Genomic DNA, 6,000 nt, shown 5'->3' with positions numbered 1-6,000 from the left:
AGAAATAAACATCAGCTCATCCTTAGCAATGCTCTTGTTTTTGTTCCCTAGCAAGGATGCTGATGATTATGATGAGGTGCGTTTGCAAAGCAGAAATACTCCAACAAAGCACCCTATATTTTTCTAAAAAGCAATTTCCGGTTTCACTCAATGGAAAAATGTTGGCAGGAACTACTCTGGGCAGCGGCTTCACAGTTTCCATTTCCTCTTGCAGAAGGCCTGGCCTTCCAGAAAAGAGAAAATAAAAAAGGCAGGAACAGAGATATCTGTATCTCCTGTGCCAGCAAGACAAGAGAGCTCCTTTCTGTCTGCCCCTCTGTCCTCCCCTCCGAGGGCAGTTGAACCCAAGCAAGGGTCTGTAGCTTCTGCCAGGTCAGGAGCAACCAGCACAGTCAGTATGTACAGGCTCCCAGCCTTGCCCAAACACAGTGGGCAAAGTGGCTCCAGACACAACCGGAGCCACCTCCCCACTGCAGCCCTTGGTGAGAACCAGGGAATTAAGTTGTTCCTTCATTCCACTGCTTTTACCAACCTGGTGTTTGTTTTCATGTGGTTTTAGATGCACCTTGGCATATCCCTTTTGACACATAAAGGTGGGCTATCTTTTGCACCAAGCAGGTGTTTTACAAGCAGCAGAGGATGTGCAGATGAAATCCACAACCACCGAGTCCTGCCCAGTCTTTCCAAACACGCAGTTCTCCCTTCATTAGGACACTGTGAAAGCCAGCGGTCACATCAGAAACTGTGCATGAATGGTTCCAACAGCTGCATCTGTGCTAGGGGCTGACAGTGCATTTGCATCCTCCAGTATGACACCAAAATTAAGTAACATCTTTGCAAGAGCATAAGGGCAGCCAGGCCCCATGAGACCCCTGCATGCCAAACTGCCCCTACCCACCCCACCCAATATTGACCTGTGGCAGGCAGCAGAGGGGAGAGACCCGAAAGCAGAGGAGTACATGTAAAGCAGCATCTGGTTATGCAGAAGCATCCACTTGTGATAAGGCACATGTAACCATGGGGGATGATTTCGGCAGGTTTTGCATATTCTTATTTTTCTGACTTTCAGTGATTTGCTGCCATTGGCACCTCCGTTTCCATTTCTTTGTTTCTTGCTTTCTATTTGTGTTTTTTTGCTGCTGGACATTTCCTTGAGTGCTTTTTGTGATCCCTTCCCGTTTCTGTTCCCACTCCTTTCATCCCCCCTTCCTCCTCCTCCTCACAGGAAACCAATTCTCACTTTTCTTAAATGACTTCCTCCTCTCCTTATTTGTCTCCTTTGTTTTTCTCCCTGTTAGCACTGGCTGTGTTGGCTGCACCTTTTTATTTTCATTCACTAAGATTTATTCACCCGGATAATGCCAAGAGGGCATTTCCATGCAAGCAGAGACATCATCTTCCCCTCTGGTATCCAGAGGGCCCTGAGTATGTTTTCCATTCAGACCTGCCTTGCTCGCTGGTAAGCCACTCGCCTCATCTGGGATCAGGGTGCAGTTAGAGTCCCTGTATTTAACAGAATGGTGGAGAGAGCACAAAGGGCATGTCTGCACTGAAGCTGGGAGCTCAGCCTACTTTGGTACTCCATGTCTGCTTGGGCAGACAAAAATGGCTTTCCCATCCACTTGCCTGGGCAGCAGAAGGGGAACCCATTCAAGGGTCCCTTGAGAAGCCAGCACAGCAGAGATACAGCCAAGCACAGCTCCAAGATGCTGCACTGTGGATAATAGAAGTGAAAATGGTGTGGAAGCTCCCCACCATTGACTGGGATGAACAAAAAGAGAAGTTCACTCCCAAAGCTGATCCATGACCTGGTCTCAGAGCAGTCCAACAGGTCTGTCCCCTGTCTGTGTGGACACGACATCTCCATTAATATGAACCCTTGTCCTACCATGAGCCCATCCTAGAGTGGCTGGAGGCCCAGGCACCTGTGATATTTGGTTGTATGATTGATTTCTCTTCAAAACACTGCTGGGAAAGGAACTGCAGATTCATTCTGGATGAGACTGGGTAAACAATTTGGTCAGTTACAGAGGTATGAGGATTGCACAAAGTCTGACAGACAAAACAAACCCCGAGTGTGTTTCAATGCATGAGAATGTGCTCCCTGTGGGGGGGAGAAGGGGGAGGGAAAGCACAGATGATGATTTAAAATAGTCTAATTACACTTGAAACAGCTTGTACACAGCTTGTTGGAGAAAAGGAAGCCCAAAGAAAATTGAGGAAGAAACAACCCTTAGGTCAACCTGACATTTGCTGTCCAGTCTGTGGGAAAATATTCTCATGAAAACTGACTTTGTGCCATAAGAGAGAAAATAAAGAAAGTGGAGTAGGTGTTTTCAGTTGCCATGATGTCAGTGTGGGGATAGTGCTATGTCCTGCCAGAGGTCCTGCTGGAGACCTCCAGCAGCAGTCAGAGATGCTCCTGACTTCTGTAACCTAGTTCCCAGCTCTCAGTACTGGGCAAGAAGCACAGATTTACACATGGGGAAAAAAATAAATCCTCAACCCCAAGTTGTGTGTACTGCCAAGGGGCTTGGCACCAGGAAACAAGACCCATCGTGAGGCCTCATGACTCAAAGCCCGGTTATCAGTAGCTCATTACAAGAGGTCCCATCCCTCAAAAATGTTGAATTCCCCTCTAGCAGAAGGAAACCCTGAGCCAGATTGTGAGCAACCTGTTGTGACAGAGGGTAAATTACTCTTCTAGCCTTGTCTTGCTTTGCCTTGCTTAGCAAAGTTGAGAGGAAAGGGGTTTTCTCCTGCAATGAGAAAAGCAAGGCTTTAGCAAGCCATCAGAGAGCTGCAGGAGTCCTGTGGAAATCCCTGGGAGAGCATCCAGCATGAGTCCCTGCAGCCTGCTGCCAAGAATTGTCTCACTGCATTGATTTATAGTCTTTATCATGGAACAGGTTGCGCAGAGCAGCTGCGGCTTCCCCATCCCCGGCATTGTTCAAGGCCAGGTTGGATGGGGCTTGGAGCAACCTGGTCTAGTGGAAGGGGTCCCTGCCCATTTCAGGGGGGTTGGAACTGGATGAGCTTTAAGGTCCCTTCCAACCAACCCAAACTGTTCTGTGATTTTATGATGCAAACCCCTTGCATCAAGTTTGCAAGTTATATAAACTGATTGCAACACACAGACACTGGAAGCTGGGGCATGTAATCATGGGGCAGCAATCCTGGATACAAGAGGACTTTTCTTTACCCCACGATGAGGACACTGTGGGTGGAGGAGCAGGTTGCCCAGGAAGCTGTGCAGCCTCCACCCTGCCAGGTTTTCAGGACCAGCCTCGATGAGGCCCTGAACTACCTGGTCTGACCTCAGAGCTGACCCAGCTTTGAGCAGGAGGCTGGTCTAGACACCTCCCAGGGTTCCTTCCCACTTGAGGATACCTCCTGAGGAACCTTCCCGCTACAATCATCACTGCTACCACATTGCTTCAAGCTACTTCCCCAAGCACCTCCCACAGAGCTGTCCCAGCAGCTACTACGCTGAGGTGCAGGGTTGGCACAGCAGCCTCAAACACCTGTAAAGAGGGGATGGGGAGCATCTCCCACTCCAAGATGATTCTTCATTGAAGAAATCTAGAAGCTTGACAGCCCCAAACATCACCTGGACAAGATACAGGCCAAACAGGCACACAGCTGGGGTCCCTGCCAAAGTGTTTTGTGGTGGGGTGTGCCCAACCAGGCTCAAGCCTTCACTGGGAGAGCGGTTGCCTTCAGTGAGCAGCATGCCTGTGTGCACAGGCAGAACAGGTGGGAATCACAGTGGTCTGACAGTTCTCACACAAACTCATGAGCAACTGACACATCTCCGTTAAGGAGCAGCCTCCTCCTGACCTGTCCAGCTTCCAAGTCAGCACATCCACAAGCTGTTCCTTCCTCCCAGCCACTGAAGCACCTTTATCCTGCTGCCCAGAACAGTCTGCTTCATGTCAGAGCCCTCTGCCATCACTCACCATGGCCACACACCACCAGTGGCTGAAGAAGATGTGACCCATCCATCACTGTCACCCAAGTCAGAGCTTGAGCTGCTGCCCGCAACACACATGTGGGTTAGTGGAGGCCCCCTGGATGCCCAGGGCACACACCACATCTTGCAGCCCATGCTGCTCTCTCATGGGTCTGGAAAGGTCAAGCACAGCACAGCCAGCCCAGGAGGTTCCTCTTGGCACAGGCAACCATCAGTGCCACTCCCATACCAGCCGTAAGTTGCGCTGATTGGCATTTCATAATGACATGACTTTGCCCAACGCATGTGTCATCACTACAATTTCAGTAATGACAGTGAGATCTTTATCACAAATACTCGTTTTTCACCTAGTTTCATCCTCAAATTCTTGACAACTGACACCACCGAAAACAGGATGAGAAAACACTATTATTTATTCATACTGAGGCAAACCCAGGCCTTATTGGGCAACCACAGCACAGTTCTACACAAGGTGCTGCAGGTCCATGGACAGGGACATGTCCTGCCCCAGAAACCTTGGGTGCAGATACAGGTAAAAGCCAAGTTCAATAACAAACAGTAAGGGGGAAGTGGGAGGGGTGGGGTGGGAAATCTGGCAACAGGCATTTAAATAGAGCAGCTGTGAGGGTTTCACTGCAGTTATATTTATGTATAGTTTTCATATACATAAACACACACAGAAGAACTGTAGCAGCAATTAGATCAGCAAGGGTGGGATGAGGCCTGCTCTCTCCTGATGCTCCTCTTCAGAGCTCCAGAGCAGGGTTTAGTGCTAGCCCATTTCTCAGAGTGCTCTGCTGAGACACCCCTTGAGCAACCGGTGCTGCAAAGGAGCTGCGATGATGCATGTAGGAGGCAATTAACAGCCAGGTCAGTGATTAGGGCACGCTCTGTTCCTGCTGGGCTCTGCTGTGACACCGTCACAGCTCTGTCACTTCTGCCCAGGTCTTGCCCCACAGGGAGGCTGGAAGCCAAGGGTGATCCTCCACTAGCCCTGGATGGGCACTGGAGAGTTATCGGTGTTCACCTTGCCATGCATTGGCACCACATGGTGACACAGCACACCCCTGCCTATCCTGCACTGCTGCAGACCAGCTGTGCTGAGTTTTGGCCAGCACATCCCCGTGGCTGGCTAGGCTTCTGGTGGCAGCAGCAACACAAGCCACAGGGCCAGACGTACAGGGACACAAAAGGGAAAATGGGGTCCTCTGCCTTCCACACAGGACCACGTTGCTACACACCACGTGCTGAGGAGCTAATTTGCTCAGCTTTTGCAGAAACAGGTTGGCATGGAAGCAACATAAATATTTTCAATGCACTGTCAGCAGCGTGTCCTCATCACCAAATCCCACAGCTTTTCAGTGTGCTTACAAGAAAAGTCTAAAATGGTGAAGGTTCAGGAAAACCATTCCAGGAGCATCAGTGGGTAGACAGAATGGGGCTTGTGGGAGCACCCACCAGCTGGAGCAAATGGCTGTCAGCTAACCAGAAGCATAGAAGAGAAGGTCCCAGAAGACCAAAACTATGACAACATCCAAGGAAAAATATATCCTATTTCCCCAACAATAACATGAGAATGGAGAGAAGCCTCCAATCCCCAGCATGAGGCTTTGGCTTTGTAGCCCGCAGCGTGCCCTCCACAACAGATGGTGTGTCCCAGCTCTCAGCAGTGGTCCCCACCTGCCGCAATGATCCCATTCATCTGAGTCTCATACTGGCAAGAGACCTTTGATGGGAGAACTACTGAACACAAAAGCCACAGGAACATCAACCCTTATTGAAAGCCTTTATCTCTTAAAGTAAATCTTAAACCTCAGCTCTGAAGCAACTTCAGATGCCAACGCAGACAGTTCTAAAATACACACACATATAGATATGGCTCTGAGTGTAACATAACCAGTCGTCTCAGACAATCCACTCATGCTGCTGGAGCGGTACCCAGCCTCAGCCCCACCCCAACATGCTGCCTGTGCTCCTGGGGATGGCAGGGACAGGCACCAAGTGTTACCCTTGGTGCAGGCAGCAGC

The sequence above is a fragment of the Pezoporus occidentalis genome, unplaced genomic scaffold (assembly GCF_034315485.1).
Source record: "Pezoporus occidentalis ecotype Australia unplaced genomic scaffold, CSIRO_AGI_Poc_V1 ctg8, whole genome shotgun sequence".
Taxonomy (NCBI): domain Eukaryota; kingdom Metazoa; phylum Chordata; class Aves; order Psittaciformes; family Psittacidae; genus Pezoporus; species Pezoporus occidentalis.
This window is presented reverse-complemented; position numbering follows the sequence as displayed.